The sequence below is a fragment of the Giraffa tippelskirchi genome, chromosome 9, assembly GCF_054371585.1.
Source record: "Giraffa tippelskirchi isolate mGirTip1 chromosome 9, T2T-mGirTip1v1.2.pri, whole genome shotgun sequence".
Lineage (NCBI taxonomy): Eukaryota > Metazoa > Chordata > Mammalia > Artiodactyla > Giraffidae > Giraffa > Giraffa tippelskirchi.
The window spans coordinates 124,543,789-124,562,491 of record NC_137283.1 but is presented as its reverse complement, the minus strand read 5'-3'; the positions used below and the strand labels follow the sequence as shown (position 1 = coordinate 124,562,491).

At 41.0% G+C, this 18,703-nt stretch overlaps 1 long non-coding RNA gene across 1 annotated transcript in view; it reads right to left on the bottom strand.

Moving 5' to 3' along the window:
* The window catches only part of LOC145520958 (uncharacterized), a 32,765-nt gene extending 16,195 nt beyond the window's left edge, over window positions 1-16,570 (bottom strand). Inside the window, exons 1-2 of the long non-coding RNA XR_014064950.1 lie at window positions 15,791-16,570; window positions 11,066-11,212 (exon numbers count right to left, since the gene is read on the bottom strand). This is a non-coding gene — a long non-coding RNA (uncharacterized LOC145520958). The remainder of the gene's footprint in view (window positions 1-11,065; window positions 11,213-15,790) is intronic.
* Between the last annotated feature and the right edge of the window lie 2,133 nt (window positions 16,571-18,703).

The following is an 18,703-nucleotide window of genomic DNA, read 5'->3' as shown; positions in this document are numbered from 1 at the left end:
GCATTTCTCTGGGACACTTGAGAAGATACAAACTATTAAAGTTAACAGTGGATGAACTCGTTCCATTACTTTTAATAATATTATATCTGTGTTTGTCTGCTCAACGTAATGATAACTTAGTGAAGGAGAATTAATTCCACATATTATCTACATAAAGGATAATGAGGGAAATCAGTTTCCTCTAAGGAAGTTTCATTAAATTTGGGTATAAGCCAATCTACTTTAGATTGGTCCCCAGCTTTTGGATGACTTTCAAGCCTTGAGGCTCGGAGAGAATGTACAAGGCCATTTTTGAATCTCAGGGAAGCAGGCACAGACGGTTTCAGAAGACCCTTGTCACTGAAATTCCCTCCCCTTCTGGAAGGCAAACTGCTAGTTTGCAGACCATCAGGTGCAAAATATAATTTTTTTCCCACATACCAACATGGTGTCTGCTGAGATAGTTTTAATTCATATGATTTGTGCCCGAATTATCTGATTTGTGGGTCTGATGGTTCCTTAAGGCATTTCAAGTAATGAAAATAACAAGCAAGCCAATAAATAGTGAGTTAATAAATATTCAGTGTCAATAAGGAGAAATATATTTTGCATTTTTTTGGCACAAGAAGCTTAAAGCTGTGTCTTCCAATTTAGTTACCAGTTTTGAAAGTCTTTTGAACCCAATTGAACTCAACCTTAGTATTGATTTCATATATATAGCTAATGATTCTTATAGTGGAATATAAAATTTGCAATTTTTATGCAGGTAGACAATGTAATTAATTTTGTATTAGCAAAGTTAACTGAGAAAACAATTTGATGTCTCAAAGACAAAAAATAAAATTCACTAAAATATATTTGCTTTAAATTGAAAACAATTTCATCAAAGGTAAATTGCACCTAAATTGTCTTATTCAGAAAATGTTGGTGATCCTTAAAAGGTTTCACCACATAGAGTATTCTTATGTACTAAAACATTACTAACTCAGACTACATGGGGAAAAACAAGTCTAAAATAGCAAGCATATTGAGTTTCAGTATTTATTTAATGGTGCTTCAGATTTAGTTTATTACTTCTAAGCTGCTACTACAACTAAGATAATAAATATAACTCAGTGTAGGCTACAGGATTAGTGCCGAGTAGAAGAATTTATAGCCTAAAATAATAAAATCAAAGAGTTGAGGGAACCATTGTATCAAAGTTGATTCTGCTATTAGGTTAGAACTTTACTAAGTGAAATTGAAGTAACTGAATGAATATTTAAGCACTTTTTACCTTAAAAAACCAAAGCAAAACAGAAGTCTTATTCCTATTTTGAAGAGTTCTGCAAGAGTGTTTATTCTCAAGTATTTTTCCCCTTTATATTTTGCTATGAAATTAATTTATTCAACCTTATTAAGAAGAACATCCTAATCAAAGATAACCTTCGTTGCTCACCTTGTTTGAATTTCTTCGAATTCCAAATTGGTGTAGCCCACATACATCAAGTGTTGCTGTATTTACAATTCCAGAATAAATAACACAGCAATGGAATGTGAGTTTCTTTGGGGACTTGATTATTCACAAAATGAGTAATTGAGCTAATCCCATATGTAGATTTTCAATTTACAATTATTATGTGTTTAATCGTTATGGTTACTTGGGATGCTGAAGAATTTGCTAATAAGACTTTATGAAAATGAAGCAAATATTTCTAGACATAAAATGGCTAGAAAAGGGTTGTGAACCAGTAAATCTTGAGTGAAATAACTATTGGTTAATAGCTGATGATGAAATTTTGTATTGTTTCTCACAATGGGCTCTAACAACAGGAAACAGTCAAACAGGAGCCAGAACAGAGGGGATAGTAACTGTTCTTTGTAAGCATTGTATTTTCTGTTAGGAACGATATAAAAAAGATGCTGTCATATTGGACAGCTATATTTTAGGGTCCAAAATTTTAGTTTCACCATTTTTGAGCCAAGTAACTATTACAGAGTATCTGAAGAATAAAAAAATCATTTCCTCCATGTGTTGTTCAGTGTATTGTGTTGTTCTCTGTTTGCCTTAAAAATCATTATATCATCCTCATCCTCAATAACTGTTAAGTGGGTAAAAGGAGGTCTTTTATGGCTAAGCAATTTAGTCTGGACTAACATCTATGGTGGTTCATTGCTGATGGCATACACATCATAAATACACAGTGATAAACATAAATCTCTTCTTCCTTCTAGGTGTTCACAGAAGTTGCTATTCATTCATTCAGTAAACATTTATTGAGCACATACTACGTATCAGTGCTATGGTGAAGAAGCCCCATGAGGTTCATATTCTAATGAGGAGAAAAAGAAACCACAAGTTAGTTCAGTTCAGTTCAGTTGCTCAGTTGTGTCTGATTCTTTGTGACCCCACAGACTGTAGCATGCCAGGCCTCCCTGTCCATCACCAACTCCTGGAGTTTACTCAAACTCATGTCCATTGAGTTAGTGATGCTATCCAACTATCTCATCCTCTGTCATCTCCTTCTCCTCCTGCCTTCAATCTTTCCCAACATCAGGGTCTTTTTTCCAGTGAGTCAGTTCTTCACATCAGGTGGCCAAAGTATTGGAGATTCAGCCTCAGCATCAGTCCTTCCAATGAACACCCAAGACTGATCTCCTTTAGGATGGACTGGTTGGATTTTCTTGCAGTCCAAGGGACACTCAAAAGTCTTCTCCAACACCACAGTTCAAAAGCATCAATTCTTCTGCTCTCAACTTTCTTTATAGTCCAACTCTCACATCCATACATGACTACTGGGAAAACCATAGCCTTGCCTAGACGGACCTTTGTTGACAAAGTACTGTCTCTGCTTTTTAATATTCTGTCTAGGTTGGTCATAACTTTCATTCCAAGGAGAAATCATAAGTAAGTAAGTATAACTCAGGTCAGATGATAATGAAGGGTTCGGAGAAACAAGGAAAGAGGGCTGCAGAATGTGGAAAAGTTTTTATACAGGAGAATTAATGAAGGCCTCCATGGTCATGTGATGAATAAAGTGATCATCACTGACACCCCGAGGAGGAAAACGGTGGGGAAATCTGGGAGAAGACATTCCCAGACAGAGAGATGATCTGCCACAAGGTACTGAGGGAAGAGTGGGTTGGGCTTGCAGAACAGAAGAAGGTCAGTGCAACATGAGAGAGGGGAAGGAGGGGAGACGAGTTTAAGAAAACTGGGTAAAGAGATGATAAGGTCAATTCTAGGGCCTCATGGGACACTGAGAATTTTGGCTTTCTGAACAGAGGCATGCCAAGTTTGGATTTAGCTTTTAAAAATGTCACCTTGCCTCTGGTGTAGAGAAATGATTCTACAGAGGCCAGGAAGTTAGCAGAGAAATCAGTCAAAAGATTTTAGGATAACCTAGGGTACAGTTAATAATAGGATGATAGTGGTTCAGATCACGAAAAGCAGAATTCTGAAGTAAAAGTCCAAAGACTGGTTGATGGATTGGATATAGGGTGTGGGAGAAGAAGAAATGGCAAGGATGACTTCAAGATCCTTTGGCCTGTGCAGTTGTGAAAATGGAGTTGCTCCTCTGCCATAAGGATAGGTGAGAGGATGAGGAGCTGGACTGCTATGCATGCTAAACTTGAGACGCTTACTAGGCAGCTAAGAGAAGATGTCAAGTCAGATGGAAGAAGTGGGCCTAGATTCAAGGGAGAAGTTCTCACTGGAGATACAAGTTTGGGAGGTTCTCAGCATATCAATGTCTATTTGACAGGAGGGAATAGGATCAGGTCTCCCAGGGAGGGAGTGATGGTAGGGGAGATGGTAGGCTTGAATCTGGGCCATTCTAACATGTATAGGTCGAAAAAGAGGAAGAATCGGCCTTGAATCTGGGAAAAGAATGGCCAGTGATGCAGAAGGACAGTTTTAAATGTGTGGTGACTCAAACTAAGTGAATAAACATCCTAAGAATGGCCAAGTGAAGCTGAACCCTTTAGAAAGAGAGAGTAGGATGGTATATGCCATGGGCTGGGAAGTGGGGGAAATGGGGAAATGGTCAAAAAGCACACAGTTTCACTTGTGCAGGGTGAATACGTTCTGGAGATCTAATGTACAGTATAGTGACTATGGGGCTTCCCTGGTGGCTCAGATGGTAAAGAAAGAATCTGCTTGTACTGCAGGAGACCCGGGTTTGATTCCTGGATTGGGAAGATCCCTTGAAGAGGGGAGTAGCTACCCCTCCAGTATTCTCGCCTGGAGAATCCCATGGACAGGGGAGCCTGGTGGGCAACAGTCCACGAGGTCGCAAAGACTCGGACATGACTGAGTGACTAAACACACATACACATACAGTAACTATAGTTATTAATACTGACTTGTATACTAGAAATGTGCTAAAAGAGTAGATCCTAGCTGGTCCTCCTGTCCCCCACCCCAAAAGCAGCTGTGCAAAGTGATGGCTACATTGATTAGTTTGACTATGGTGAGTGTATCCAAATATCACCTCGTACACAATAAATATATATGATTTTTATTGTCCCTATATCTCAATAAACTGCAAAGAAATGGAAAATGCTCAACTGTATTACATGTTCTGGATAATTCTAATCCTTGAGAATTAGGCTGACATTAATTAGCATTGAGGACACTGTAGAAGACCTTGAGGAGAGCCATTTGCTGGTAATAAAAGGCTGATTGAATGGCCTCTAGGTGAGGAGATAAGGTGTTAGACACATTAATGTAGATAATTCTTTCAAGTATTTTTGTTGTAGATGAGGTCATAGAATGGAGCTGTAGCTGGAGTTGGATGTGGAATCTAGGAAGGGTTTTTAAAAATTATTATTAATTGGAATCCAAGCTATAGCATGGGGAATTTTGGCACATTGTTGATGGGAACGATCCTATAAGGGGGAAAAATCCTGATGATTAGGAGAGAGAAATGTGATGGTGCAGTGATATGATTGTATAGACGAGAGGGGATGTGATCTGGAAAAAACGTAAAAGGCTGGTGATAGACAGGAGCATGGACCCATCACCAAAGTAACAAGATGGAAACTAGATTCCAGGTGTTCAGATGCAACTGGGACAGTATATGTGGTGATCGTGTGGGCAGGAGTTGGTTTGTGATGCTTCCACTTTCTTAGAGGACGGGGGAGAAGTTCATCAGCTGAGAGTCATGAGAGAGAAGATATTGGAAACTGGGGGATGGATGAGAAGGTATGAGATAGTCACGTAATAGAAAGAGAGTGAATGAACTCTACTGAATGAGCTGCCAATTGTTTAAACCTAATATATCAGTTGTTTCAGTTCAGTTCAGTTGCTCAGTCATGTCTGACTATTTGCTCTCCCATGGACTGCAGCACGCCAGGCTTCCCTGCCCATCACCAACTCCCAGAGCTTATTCAAACTCATGTCCACTGAGTTGGTGATGCCATCCAACCATCTCATCCTCTGTCATCCCCTTCTCCTCCTGCCTCAATCTATTCCAGCATCAGGGTCTTTTTAAATGAGTCAGTTCTTTGCATAAGGTGACCAAAGTATTGGAGATTCAGCTTCAGCATCAGTCCTTCCAATGAATATTCAGGAATGAATTCCTTTAGGATTGACTGGTTTGATCTTCTTGCAGTCCAAGGGACTCTCAAGTGTCTTTTCCAATACCACAGTTCAATTCTTCAGTGCTCAGCTTTCTTTCATACACGACTACGAGTAAAACCACAGCTTTGACTAGATGGACCTTTGCTGGCAAAGTAATATCTCTGCTTTTAAATATGCTGACTAGGTTGGTCATAGCTTTTCTTTCAAGGAGCAAGTGTCTTTTAATTACATGGCTATAGTCACCAGCTGCAGTGATTTTGAAGCCCCCCAAAATAGTCTGTCATTGTTTCCATTGTTTCCCATCTATTTGCCATGAAGTGATGAGACCGGGCGCCATGATCTTTGTTTATTGAATGTTGTGTTTTAAGCCAATTTTTTCACTCGCCTCTTTCACTTTCATCAAGAGGCTCTTTAGTTCCTCTTCATTTTCTGCCATAAAGGTGGTGTAATCTGCATATCTGAGGTTATTGATATTTATCCAAGCAATCTTGATTCTAGCTCGTGCTTCATCCAGCCCGGCATTTCGCATGATGTACTCTGCATATAAGTTAAACAACCAGGGTGATAATAAACAGCCTTGACATACTCCTTTTCCAAATTGGAACCGGTTTGTTGTTCCATGTCCTGTTCTAACTGTTACTTCTTGACCTGCATACAGATTTCTCAGGAGGCAGGTAAGGTGGTCTGGTATTCCCATCTCTTGAAGAATTTTCCACAGTTTGTTGTGATCCACACAGTCAATGGCTTTGGCATAGTCAATAAAGCAGGAGTAGATGTTTTTCTGGAACTCTCTTGATTTTTTGATGTTTGCAATTTGAACTCTGGTTCCTCTGCCTTTTCTAAATCCAGCTTGAACATCTGGAAGTTCACAGATCATGTACTGTTGAAGCCTGGCTTGGAGAATTTTGAGCATTACTTTGCTAGCATGTGAGATGAGTGCAATTGTGCAGTAGTTTGAACATTCTTTGGCATTGCCTTTCTTTGGGATTGGAATGAAAACTGACTGTTTCCAGTTCTGTGGCCACTGCTAAGCTTTCCAAACTTGCTGGCAGATTGAGTGCAACACTTTCACAGAATCATCTTTTAGGATTTGAAATAGCTCAACTGGAATTCCATCACCTCCACTAGCTTTGTTTACAGTCATGTTTCCTATGGCTCACTTGACTTGGCATTCTAGGATGTCTGACTCTAGGTGAGTGATCACACCACTGTGGTTATCTGAGTCATGAAGATCTTTTTTGTACAGTTCTTCTGTGTATAGTTGCCACCTCTTCTTAATATCTTCTGCTTCTGTTAGGTCCATACCATTTCTGTCCTTTATTGTGCCCATCTTTGCACGAAATATTCCCTTGGTATCTCTAATTTTCTTGAATATATCTCTAGTTTTCCCCATTCTGTTGTTTTCCTCTATTTCTTTGCACTGATCACTGAGGAAGGCTTTCTTATCCCCTTGCTATTCTTTGGAACTTTGCATTCAAACAGGTATATCTTTCCTTTGTTCCTTTGCCTTTAGCCTCTCTTCTTTTCTCAGCTATTTGTAATGCCTCTGCAGACACCCATTTTGACTTTTTGCATTTCTTTTTCTCGGGGATTTTCTTGATCCCTGCCTCCTGTACAATGTCACAAACCTCCGTCCATAGTACTTAAGGCACTCTGTCTATCAGATCTAATCCCTTGAATTTATTTGTCACTTCCACTGTAAGGGATTTGATTTAGGTCATACTTGAATGTTCTAGTGGTATTCCCTACTTTCCTCTATTTAAGTCTGAATTCTGCAATAAGGAGTTCATGATCTGAGCCACAGTCTGCTCCCGGTCTTGTTTTTGCTGACTGTATAGAGCTTCTTCATCTTTGGCTGCAAAGAATATAATAAATCTGATTTCAGTATTGACCATCTGGTGATGTCCATGTGTAGAGTCTTCTCTTGTGTTGTTAGATGAAGGTGTTTGCTATGACCAATGTGTTCTCTTGGCAAAATTCTGTTAGCCTTTGCCCTGCTTCATTCTGTACTCCAAGGCCAAATTTGCCTGTTACTCCAAGTATCTCTTGACTTCCTACTTTTGCTTTCCAGTCCCCTACAATGAAAAGGACATCTTTTTTGGTTGTTAGTTCTAGAAGGTCTTATAGGTCTTCATAGAACCATTCCACTTCAGCTTCTTCAGCATTACTGGTTGGGGCCTAGACTTGAATTACTGTGATTTTGAATGGTTTGCCTTGGAAATGAACAGAGATCATTCTGTCATTTTTGAGATTGCATCCAAGTACTGCATTTCAGATTCTTCGTTGACTGTGAGGGCTACTCCATGTGATGTGACTGGTGTTGGAAGTGAAGTCTGATGCTGTAAAGAACAATAGTGCATAGGAACTTGTAATATTAGGTCCATGAATCAAGGTAAATTGGAAGTGGTCAAATAGGAGATGGAAGAGTGAACATCCACATTTTAGGAATCAGTGATCTGAAATGGATTGAATGGGTGAATTTAACTCAGATGACCATTATATCTACTACTGTGGGCATGATAAGAAAATGAAGCAAAGTGACCTAAGCCTACATTCCTATGTCAAACATTTAGATTCTTTCATTAGATAATGGTACAAGATTAAAATGTAAACTAGCCAGAGGTCTGCTGCTGCTGAAGAACTTAATAGGAAGAGGAAATGCAGGTGCCATGCCTAGAACGTGCTGGCTGGGTTAGAATGCTGACTGAACATTGTTAGCATCTGATTTCGGTATTGATCATCTGGTGATGTCCATGTGTAGTGTAGAGTCTTCTCTTGTGTTGTTAGATGAGGGTGTTTGATATGATCAGTGTGTTGTCTTGGCAAAACTGTTAGTTTTGCCCTGCTTCATTCTGTACTCCAAGGCCAAATTTGCCTGTTACTCCAGGTATCTCTTGACTTCCTACTTTTGCATTCCATGGTAGCAGCCCATGCCTCGAATTGAAACAAATGATTTGGCACTGACATACATATTTTCATGGTGATACTCAGAAGTGCTTTAGTGAAAATGAGAGACATTATGATATTAAGCAGTCTGAAAGAGGTAGAAGGGAGGAATATTCCATGGTTGTGAAGGGGAGATGCAGAAATCTGGATCTAGACACAGCTGATTCCAGGGTCCATGGGGTCTACAGGAGGCTGTGTTATTCCACTCATATGATAACAGTTCCTGCACTCTAGAGCCCATGTATCAAATAGTCGGGCTAGCCATGGACATGAGCAGTCATCACATAGGCAGGGTATCACGATTCATGTGTAATCAATAACCCTACCATCTTAATTTGAGGGTAACAATATTCACTTTTGGCTTGTATGCAAGGAAGGCTTCAAGGAGGAGGAAGGACTTAATTTTGGATTCTGGGTGATGAAAAGGGCTTGACAGTGTAGAGCAAGACGTTGCATTTTAATATAAGGGAATAAAACTCTTTGCAATGATATTACTCTAGGAAATGACCCTGCACAAAGGCTTGAATTCTTTGTTTATTGCTTGCCTTTCTATACTTTTCTGTAAAATTTTAATTTCTCCTGGTGGGATTAGGGAGAGACTGTTGACATATCTCCTTCTTAATTAAGTATAGTGTTGACCTCATTCTTTTAAAGAAACAAAGCAGCTCTTTCACCTGTTACCCATGAGATGCTGGGCAGAGCTTTGGGAATTGTGTTTGTTCATCTATAACACAGGGATGTTAACATATTTCTCACAGGGATGCTCTCAGTATTAAATAAAAGAATATGTGGCAGTGCTTTGTAAAGCGTAAACATCATAAAGCTTTATTGTAGATGTTGTTATTCAATTTCATCAAGTAAAACAATGCTAGAGGAAAAGACAAAAGACAACAAACAATATTTCTTTGGGGTTTTTGCTTATGGCCCTGTGACCTTGTTTGGCTGAAGGATCTTTGGTATGTTAATATAATAGCTTTGAAAAGATTTGAGCCCTATCATTCATGTTAGACATTTCTATCCATTTACGAAAGCACTCTGCTGTATCCAGCTTGGCCTCCAGCTGGCCTGGTAGAATGCAAAATAGTGATAGAACCCCAGAGCTGTTCTTGATTGACCCAAGGACTTCAAAAACGAAATAATCTGGTTCTATTATTTTTTATTTCCTGCAAAACATGAAAGCTGATAAGTTTGGGGCTCTCTCGCTATTTCAAGGAAACAATCTAGTTGAATCATCCCTTTAGCCAATAACAGAAAAATCTAATAATTTCTGTTTCAGAAACCTGCCACATGGAGGTTAAAGACTCTTTCTTCAGTAAAGCCATCTTTCTTTTGGGAAGCTTTCTGGAAGCATCTGGTTTCATGGTGCTGGCCAATTTGAACTCCAGCATTCTGCACATGCCACTTCACCTCAGTTTTTAGGAGAGGCAGGTAGTCAGTATGCTATTTACACTGGTTATTGATCTTTTCAAGTTGTCTAAAGGAGTCCCTTTGGCAGTTCAAAAACTTAATGTTCATTTCAATCAGCTAAGAGCCTCTCCAAGTCATGATTAATCTCTAAAGAGGGTGCACATGGCATCTGATCTTGAATTCTCTATAACCAGAAACTTCACAAGTGCATCAGAAGTTAGAGTCTAAATAATATTTTTTTCCCTTTTTTGTTGTTTCTCTTTGCTTTAAGGATGCCCCATTAGCCTTTTGTGTACCATAACTCATTCTTTTAGTTGTCTATTCTCTAGGAGACTAGTGAAACCTATTTGGAATGAAATGAATCAGGGTAGATCAAAGTTGTGAGTGCAGGTAAGGCACCTGAGAAACTGATAGATTTCAGAGGATGTAGCATTCGCTCTGCACACTCCACACTCATTCAACTGCCCTGAAGCAGCATAAGAAGTTTCAGTCTAAACCATGGACATTCTTTTATCAGGTTCTCTAGAAGTGCCTTCTCTTCCTTTTTTGCATAACGCTCTCATGTGTTTACTACTTTACATGTAATCCACGGCCCACTGGAGCCATTTCAGTTGCAGTTTAGAACTGCTAGTCAATGCCAAACTCCCATGGAAAGGATGCTGGGTGGGGGGACGTGAAAAAACCTGGTTACTTGGTGTCCACACCCTTTTCCCTTCTATTTTTTACTGGCTCCAATCTGGGGCTGCAGCTTGCTCTAAGATGTTATAGACCAGTGCGTGTGTTCAGTTTCTGCTTCAGTAAGTGTGGGATGGGACCTGAGATTCTGCATTTCTAACAAGCTCTCTGGTAATGCTGATGCTGGGGTCAACTCATCACCTTTTAAGCAGCAAGGAATTAGGTAGAGGATGTATTGGTGATGGAGGCTCTCAAACATTCAGACTCAGGCTCCAGTAACAGTACAGACCTAATATGATGCATAACAAAGAAATACTGTCTTTTAACAGCATTTTCCCTGGCCTGTCCCCTGGGATCTAGCATAAAATGATTTCATTATATTTATCAAATACTCTCTGCAAAACATATTGTTATAAAAATCAGTTAAGCGTTTGTGACTAAATAAAATGACTAAAGTGCTATAATTGTCTAAAGAGTGATATACGAGAAACTCACCAGCGCTATCTGGGTGCACAGGATCTCCGAGCCTCTTTCATCCATCAAAGGCTTTCCTCCATGGATGTCAGCCGGGAGGTTATCTGTATCGTAAACACTATGCAAAGCTTTTTGGATCCTTTCTCTGGGACAGGTTGCTTCCATCGACTATGTTATCAATCAGGGCATAAACCACAGCCGTAATGTTATCTGAGACTCAGAACTTCACCCTGGCACACTAACTGCTGGGGAATTACGAGTTGTGGGATTGCTCTCACATAGAGAGTATTGTGCTGTGAAGATTATGAAATCTTATTAGAAAAAGCTCTGCCCCAGATTTGTAGCTGTTAAAATCAGAGCCTTTCCTTCAGATACCTTAGGGAAGATAAAAAATGTTGGAACCTGTTTATATTTACTCATATGTACTCCCAGGACGCAGAACTGGCAGCAGGCACTGCCTCAGCCCTCACTTATTAGTACGAATTTCCCCTTTGGGGGGTTATTTAAAAATATTTGTACATATTTCAAATCCCTCAATCTGGTTTGTGGCAAATGGTTACTTAAGCAGCTTCTTAATTATTCCGTTCGAGTTTGTGCAGGAGGACTGTTGCAGATATTTGGCACAAAGCTTAGGTTTTGGAGGCCTTTTACTACCTCCTGAATAGATTTCAGGAAAAGGAGGAAAAAAAAACATCAAGGGGTGTTAAATTATTACTCTCTTTGTGTCGTGTGCACAAATAGAATTGATTGTGGACCTCGGTACAGGAAAGAAATACTTGCACAGCTGCATGGTAATAATTTTTATGGGTGTTAAAATTATGTTCTTGCTGTTTTGTCATAATATTCCAGAGTGAAGCTTTGGAGGAATGACATGGTTATAATAATAGTAAATGGAGTCACTTTGTAGATATCAGGTCATAAATTATCTCATGAACTTGGGGATGAAATGTAAGGAAAATCATTTAAACTCTAAGGTAGAAAACTAAAAACAAACATAATCAAATGTTATTTGCAGTCATATCAGGTGGAATCATTCATTGGAGGAGACATAATTCAAGTGCCAAACTCAGACTGAAGCCAATTTTGATTAGCAAATACATGCCCAGTCTTTGCTCCTGCCTTCTCTGGAGCCTCTGAGCAGCTGGAAAGGTATGCGTCAAGTGTAAAGGGAGGCAGGCTTGAAGAATTTATGGACTGAGGATGCCTGAGACCCAGGGCCATCCTGAATCGTCACATGGCCAATTTATTCCTTACAGTCAAGGGGAAGATGAGATGGTGTCATACCCTCATTGATCCTATGGTGGTTGATTTAAAACATCTGGGCTGAGCACCCAGAGAAAGCCTCCATACAGTCTCCCTGCTTTTCTAGTGATTCAACCACATAGCTTGTTGCATTTCATTTTATATATTTATGCATGTTTATTTGTTTTTAAAGTGCAGAAAAGACCAGCAATGGGCAGTAAGAAAGACACCCCACATTGTGAGGTTGCCCTCTTATCAGATTGTGCAGGAGACAGCCAATTTGGAAATATAATAATGAGCTTCAATCATGACTCCAAAATAATTTGTAAATAATTTTTTACACAAAAATCCATAATCTCTGCTCGGTGAAAATTATGTTGTGGTCATAACTTTGACAATGAAACTAGAACTTATATTCCAAAACATTGTCAAGGAACTCAGTCCATAGCCATAAGCTTTATATAGAGCATTGAATGGTCATTGAAAGCACAGTGCTCCCCTATACTTAATTTAAAGGCATGAAACGAAATCCCACAACCCAAACCATGAACAGAGAACCCTGTCCGGTCCATAAGAAGCACAAGTTTACAGGGCCTCAGATACCTACTGTCTGGCTGAAAGCTCAAAAATAAACCCCAAACTAAGAGCAAATAGCAGAGCTCGGAGGTCACAGAGTGCAAATAGTTCAGTTTTACAAAGAAGGAATCTGACAGAGAGGTTATGCAAATTTCCCCAGGTCACAGACCTGACAAGTGGCAGAGCTGAGATGACGATCCAGGCAGTCTGACTCTAGCGTTTGTGTCCTTGATTCTATGAGATATTGCCTCTCTGCAGAAGCTGTGACCTAAGGGAGGTTTCTTTCAGATTTGTTTCAAAGCCCTGTAGTGCCTTCCTTCATATCACAATTTGGCTGCCTCTATCTGCAATTCTTTCTGCTAGTAGAGCGGGGGGAGACAGGCCTAATCAGCCAATTATCCAAGCAGTTGCTCACTTTTCATTTTGAAAAGCACTAGGAAGCAAAGAGGGCTATGAAAGTACTCAGCAAGGGTGGGGTGGGAGAACCCAACTAAAGACTGGGGAAGGAGCTGATGAGGAAGAGACATTTGAGCTGAGTACTGATGGACGAGGAGGTTTTCATTGGGTGAGGGGAGCTATGGACAATATTTGAAGGGATAAGTGAATTCTAAGCAGAGAGTACAGTTGTGTAAAGACCTTACGGGAGGAAGTACCAGGCACCTGGGAGGGTCTGAAAGAGGATCAGCCAAGTATGCATGGTCAGTGATATCACCAAGGTTTGGGAGGCCAGCAAGAAGTAGGGGGTCATACAGGACCTTATGATCATGTTAAATAATTTAGTATTTGTTCTTAAAACCAACGGACTCTTGACATTCACTGAATGGTGTTTTATCTCTGTCCCCATAAATGGTAGGAAAGAAAAAAAAAAAAAACCTGAGGTGTAAATATCTAATTTTCCCGGAATTTAGACTGGAGATTCTGTCCCCCCCCCGCCCCCGCCCCCAGATCTAAGGCAGGAGTCACCATCCTTTCAAAGCAAAGTGTGAAACTGGCACTTCTTATTATCCAGACATAGAGGAAGGACCAAGCCTTATTAAGGGCAAGATGGGAGGTGGTAGTTACTCAGGATGTCAGATGTCAGCTTCTGCACCCTCTGAACTGGGCTTTCTGCCACCTATCTCCTGGGAATTGTAGTTTGCCTCTCCTGCCCCCATCTCACATTTGCAGTCTTGTATAGCAAGGTTTATTTTTCAACAGACCCCAATCTTTTATCTTCAATGGCTTTAGAGGATCATTCTGTCAATGCCTAAATGAAAGAAGTCCCCAACTCATAAACTTCCATTTTGAAAGTTTATATATCAGAAAGCAGGGTGACCCGTGCACTTATGCCTTCAATCATGGAATAGGCCTCTCTCCCTGGGTGCCTGAGTCTGTGCCCTAGGCATGGCCATTTCTCAGAAGTGAGGTTATAAATGGCAGTTCTGTTTCTGCACAAGCCCGAGATTGCATTAACAACTTAGTCGTCTGAGACCAGGGAAAATGGACAATGCTGCTCAGAAGAAAGGAAAGGAAGAATAGAATTTCTTTCTGTCTCTCCTGCATGTAATTTGGGAAGAGAGGCACTTTTGTGTCAAATTAGGGTGATAAAAGGAAATCCTGTCTGGGTGCTAGGTGGGAAGAAAGAGTGCTGCAAGGATAAACATAATAATCTGATACTGAAAGGGGGTCTCCAGGGGAGGACCTCCCCATTGGCTGGTGACTGGCTGAGCTGAGCCTGGAAAGGCTGTGAGGCCACTGCCTTGGGCTATAGTTAGGATGGTCCTACAGCTCTGCCAGCCTGTTCAGAGTGTTTGAAGTGACTGGGTGACAGCTTCTTTGTCTCCTGGCTTTCCAGAACTGAAGAGAACATTGATAGCATGCGGGTTCCTGGGGCCTCCATTTCTCTGTCTCTCTCTCTGGTACTTATTTTTACAAAAAGTGGAAAAACAATAAAAAACAGTCTTTGCGATTTCGAGGAGAGAGCATGGTGATGGGATGCAAAACACAAGCAAAAATCTCCAAGAGCAGCTTCAACATGGGCCTCAGTCCGATCAGTGAAGAGTAGGGGCGAAGGTGACTGCTGCAGGTATGCTGGGAAACCACAGGAAGATCCAGGGCAGAGCTGTGCAGGACCCCTTGGGTGCTGCTGCAGGGGGCAGGCAAATCAGCTAATGATCCTCAGTCTTTAGAACCAGAGAATAAAGCCATGGCTGAGCAGACAAGAGCAAGCCCAGAGATAAGAATCTAGGCTCCTGGAGACCAGAGACTGTGACTTGGTCTCCATGAATTCCCAGAACCTCTGTCCACCACAAAGTGCATCCTAATTGCTAATGGGAAGAATTGGACTCTGCGGATAGGAGTGGCTTCCAGAAATCTGGAGAGGGGCAGAGGGCAGGCAGTACACTCAGACTTAAAGATGTGTGCTGAGGCAGAGATGGAAAAAGAGACTGTTCTAACTTGTCTACAAAGGTTGGATAGAGATCTCATTTCCCAGGGTTGATGGAACTGGCTAATCAGGAGATTTTCCAGGCAAGAATACTGGAGTGGGTTGCCATTTCCTTCTCCAGGGGATCTTCCTGACTCAGGGATCAAACTTGCATCTCCTGTGTCTGCTGCTTTGGCAGGCAGCTTCTTTACCACTGTGCCACCTGGGAAGCCAAATAAAGAGAAACTACTTGTAATTAAATTGGAAAATGGCAATGGATATTTAGCTTTTCTCCAAGACATATTTGTTGGACTATCTTAAATACTCGTTACCAAAGTCACCACACTGACCCCAACAGCCTGTTTGGTTGCCTCACTTTAAGCTGTGCTCTAAGAAAGCTGGGGGTGTGATAGGCCCACTTTAGGTTAGGGTTTTCTGTGTGTGTCCCAATCTACTGGGTGCTCTGCCAGAAAAAGAAGGAAAGAGTCCTTGGCTGGATACCTGACGGAGTGGAGGGGACATACCTTTCATTTGGAGATTTATCAGGTAAAGGTGAAGAAGGCTCTGGATTCAATCAGTAGACTTTGTTGTTGTTTGTTTTTTAATCCAATGTCTTCTAAGCTTGAATAAATGTAGAACCCCATTGCCATACAGCAAATATTTCCGACACTTTGGAAAATGCTGCTGCTGTGGGTGGCTTGCAACAGATTGGAATTTTATCTATTTGGAGCAGATCACGAAATAGCAGGAAGTTGAAATTTTCCCTGAACAATCTGGACAACCCCTGGGGCCTGTGCCAGAGGCAATACCCCCTTTCTTGATGGCTCTGGGTGAAGAGTCAGATTAAGCCTGGCAAAATCTGTCATTTTGATCTCCTTGTCACTAAAGGAACCTAGTCAAATTACTTCACTGTCTTGTGTTCCTTTTCTTCACTTGCCCTCTGGCTTTTTCAGGAGAGTGTGCAGACAATAAAAGGGGTGTCTTATTCAATGAAGCCTAGCTGGTCCGCGTAGTTAAGCAGAATTAGCATTTCTGTTGTACAAGCTTAATCCTTCTTGGAGATTCCTGCAGTGGCCTTCTCTGTGCTTCAAGATTCGGTGCGCAGAGATGGCGGGTAACAGGGTTCTTAGCTGGGCGTGTCCTGTCCTGTGTTCCTCCAGGACGGGCGGCGGCACAGACAACTCACAGGAGGTCATGACCGAAGAGAAATACAGCTGAGCCAGCTTCTTGAACAGAGTATCCGCTCCTTGCTGGGCTTGCTCGCTTTGTAGTGATTTGTGCAGAGTAGTTTCTCTTTTCATTACAGTGCTCTTTGCACAAGCGAAAAGCCTTTTGAGATAAATAGGAACATTCATCCACTAGGTGGCGCTACATCCTTTGTTCTCCGGTGGATGCTTTCTCCCTAAATGAAACTAGAAAGTATTTGGTTTGGGTTGGAAGTCAGCAAAGAGAGCCTCGGTCCTTCATTCCTCTCACCTTGTCGTGGGAGCTACAGTATTTTGATCGAAAAATGTATGAATAAACGGTCATGTTTTCATAATGGGAATGAGGGCTATGGTGCTTTAGGGTGTCTTTTGAAATACAGCAGATAGATAGCTGAGTGCTATCAGGAGGCCTCACTTGCAATTGAGTCCGTGACTTGGGAGATGCTCGGAAAATGGAAAGTTATTTAACCTCCCAGTGTTTTACTTCTCACGGATTTCAAGGGTTTCTGTACCTGTTAAATACCTGCTTTTGATAAGATTGTCTTGTGGACTAAATGAAACCTTTGTGACGCACTTAGCCAAGATCCTGGGACCTAAGAAACACTCAGTGAGTGTTTTTGCTTTATTTTTATTTTGTAATTTTATTTTTCATTGACTAAATGCTCACTGACACAGCGTTCATGTTTTCATAAGTAAATGGGAAATTAAGCAGGATTTGTCTTTCTGACTGGAAGGCTTCTGTTCTTTTGCTACCTTGTGGGGTCCTGCGCTGCTTTAGCCTTCTTACTACCCTGGCAGGATCTCTCCTTTTCCCTAAAACAGAGATCCTCAGCTTCTTGAATCTGCAAGCGCCCCCTCCCGGGCCCCTCTGGAGGACTTGTTAAAACTCAGATTCCTGGGTCTCAGCCCCAGAGTGTCTGGTTGGGAAGGTCTAGGGTGGGACCTGGGAGTGTGTATTTCTAACAAGTGCCCAGGTGATGCTGCTACAGGTCCAAGGCCCATGTCCCATGGGCCTGGAAAGAGCTGTTTCAACTTTGCTTTCCAGCCCTCTGAGATGACATTTTTGGTGGAGAAAGCTGTGACTGCAAGACAGGGCTGGGCGGGTTTCTTTAAAGTTGTGTTCTACCCAGGCTGCCTCCCTTTCTCTGCTTGTCATGGCGTCTAAAGTGCACATTTGTTCCCTTGAAAAAAGTGGATAGATCTCATTATCAGGTCTGCAACTTCTCTTTGTCATTTCTTACCACCACTCATCCCCCTACAATTTTGATCTGACTCACACTGGACAAACTCAGGGCTTCACAGTTGATTGCTCTCGGGGTCAACAATTGAGCAGGAAATAGTAGGTGATTCTTCCACATTGAAGAATGACCTTGAGCACCATGCACGGCACATGGTAAATGTTCAGATATACTTGTTAAATGAATAAATGCTCGAGGGCAGGTCTATTAAAAGGGGGACTTTGCTAGTCATAAAACTTTTCATCTGCCAGCTATGTGGCATTGGAAAATCACTTTATAGCCAACACAACTTAAAAGTATTAGGTATTATTGTGATTTACAGCCACCTACCGATTAATATGACATACTCTTTTAGATCGAACCATATGAAATTGCCTCTATTTGACAAGTTTTGGTTTACAAAAATGTCAGCTTTGTATATCTCAACCTAATAAAACTTCTGTATTTTAAATTAGGCACATGCTTAATAGAACTATTTTTCCAATATGCTTTTAATTCTGAGGAACCACATTCCTGATTCTCTTTCTTCCAGTGCATGTACAAATGTTGAGGGAATATTTTAAAAATAAGCCTGATGTTGGCACTGTGAAAATTCAATTTTCTTCTCAGTCTAAGATGACCCTTCATCACTGTTTTCTTGTTGGAAGAATGATTCTCCTTCATTTGGAAGCAGTTGGCAGATGTTCTCCCTTGAGCTGGCTCTTGGTTTCTGTGGAATACAGAAAGGTGTTGAAATTCCAGGGTGTAGAATTGTCTTTTCTCACACTTTCCACCCTGTATCCCAAACACTGCCTCCACTCCCCAAACTCCTGTAAAAGGGTAACCTTTGATTTAGTCTTGGGCAATACCATTCAGGCTTGCTTGCTCTCTACCTTCCTCTCTTTCTCTCTCTCTCTCTCATTAGAATTGACTTGAGTATAGGCAAGTGAGATTAGCTTTACGGAACTGTGCTACATAATTTGAAGTTATTATTTCAATTATGCGAAGATTAATG